Source organism: Chrysochloris asiatica, unplaced genomic scaffold (genome assembly GCF_000296735.1).
Source record: "Chrysochloris asiatica unplaced genomic scaffold, ChrAsi1.0 scaffold00135, whole genome shotgun sequence".
NCBI lineage: Eukaryota > Metazoa > Chordata > Mammalia > Afrosoricida > Chrysochloridae > Chrysochloris > Chrysochloris asiatica.
In genome coordinates this window covers 7,883,315-7,885,704 of record NW_006408653.1, presented here as the reverse complement: position 1 = coordinate 7,885,704, position 2,390 = coordinate 7,883,315, and positions in this window count along the sequence as shown.

Below are 2,390 nucleotides of genomic sequence, written 5' to 3'. Positions count from 1 at the left end.
TTTTTTAACTTACTGTTAAAAATGGCCATGCAGGTTGACATCCTTGGTAATTTATAATAGCTTTTTTGTTTCCCAACTTTCCATTTTGTTCAGATAAAAAACAGCAACCACATAAAATTACTGTGTTTGAAATATTTTCTTATGGTTTGTAATATTTCTGTAAATTTATTGTGATATTTTAAGGTTTTTCCCCTTTATTTTTCGTAGTTGTATTTTAAAGGTTCGGCTCTGTATTATTTGAATCAGTCTGCCGAGAATCCATGTATATATTTGAACTAATACCATCCTTATAACAGGTACATTTTCAACTTAAGTTTTTACTCCATTATGCACAGTTTGAGATAAATAAATTTTTGAAATATGGACACTGAAATTATGCTTGAGTCTTTCATTTACTTGGATAACACTGATTATACATAACTCCTCGGGGAATTATAATACTGTGCTCAGCCAAGAAACACAAAATACCAAAAGCTTTGGTATTTCTAGTACAGCATGTATTAATGTTAATTGCAACAAATAAATGGCTGGATGATTAATTGAATAAGTACCCTAGAAAAATTGAAATACTTAATGTCCTTTCTAAAGTAGAAACTAAAGCTATATATTGTAAATCCACCCCCTCCTCTTCTAAGCAGCATGATGGGTGACTTGTACTTAAAACTGATTTATGCCACTTGTTGCCAGAAAGAAAGAGTCAGTTTGAAATTTTTTCATGTAGCTTAGCAGATGGAGTATTGAGCCAAATCAGAACTAGGTTGGCTGGTTTGGTTTTCGCTTTCTTCAAAGCACAATGGCCCTTTGGAAACCTCTGGGTATAAGGGAAAATGATGCTTCTTGTATCGGAATAATTGCAAAGTAGACATGCAAAGTGCTCATCTGCTGGGTGGGGGTTTGAATTACTCCGGCCCTGCTATTGTCTGAGAGGAAACAAGTGGTTTGCTTTCTTTGTTCTTTGACTTCATAAACTTTCTCTTCTACATTTTCCAGTTTTAGGGGTCAGGGAAAGCAAAGAGCGATTTGCAAAACTCCCCCGACTTATCACGGCTGTTTATTTTTATTATTATTTATTTTTATTTTTCTCCTCTCTCTCTCTCTTTCTCTCTCTCTCTCTCTCTCTCCCTTCCCGAATTTTATTTCTTAAATTGGCAGCGTGGGTTCAAGCCTGTAACCCCAAATCGGATAATCTCTGCAGCTGATAACAAGCAAAACAGAAGCCAGGCAACAACCATATTAAAGAAGAAAACACTCAACTCTGAGGTAGATATTTTACTTTGTCCGGTCTAATCACATTTGGAGATGATTATGCTTTTGATCTGTTAACGATGTTTTACTACAGTAGTAGTACAGAAGGAGGGGGGATGGAATGGAGGAGGGGAAACAAGTTTGGATTTGTTGTTTTCTTTTGCCCGAGGAAAGGTAAAGAAAGGCGGTAGTTGTCCTCAGTGGGAACGGAAAAGTTGGGGAATCGCCACGGTCTTTGAATTAGCGATGCTTCTGCGTTACAACCGATTAGCGCTGTGGCGCAGCCGAAAGTCTGTCAGACCGAGTCAGGGTCTTTTATTCCCGATTTCTTCTCCCACCAAAAGGGTCCAGGAACGAAGAGTAAGGTATACTTAAAAGGAAATTTTGTTTTCCCACAATTTTCAGAGTTTGTTGTGTCAACTTGCTACAACTTTGGAGAAGTTGTGATCCGGCAGCGCCGTCCACCTTTGAGTGAAGTAGTCGCTGCAGACACTAAATTAACTTGCATCTTCTCGGCTCTGAGAAAGTATTTCTCGGGCCACCTTTGGTGTTGCTAATGTTAGTTCTGGACTGAGCTATCTCATTTTTCTAGAGTTCAGAGGAAAGGTCTAATGACAGAGCAGACGGCATGGTTCCTGGATTGTTTGTAGATTGTTTTAAGTATGTATTGATTTTTATTTATTCCTTTTTCTTTCTTTCACCCTATCAGTTCTAGGATAATATTGTACAGAGAAAGCACAATTATTACTCGAGTTCCCAATTCTAACTAAGGCAAACACAACCCTCCTCCCCCTAATTAATGCAGAGACTCTGAAAGAATTTTCCCCGGCCAGGCCAGCCATTGTAATGCATATACGGATTATTCACGTGGTAATGAGCACATTCGACAGTTCTTGCTCACACATACGAATAAAAGAAACTTTGAATAAAGATCCAAATGATCTTGCTGGGGGGTGGAGGACATATTCCCGGAATTTGGGCCAATCAACTATATAGTGTATATATTTGAAAAGTAGAAATATATTAGAAATATGTATAGGGATTTGGAGTCATTGCATGGAGCTATGCCTCTTTTTTGTTTCCCAACTTTCCATTTTGTTCAGATAAAAAACAGCAACCACATAAAATTACTGTGTTTGAAATAT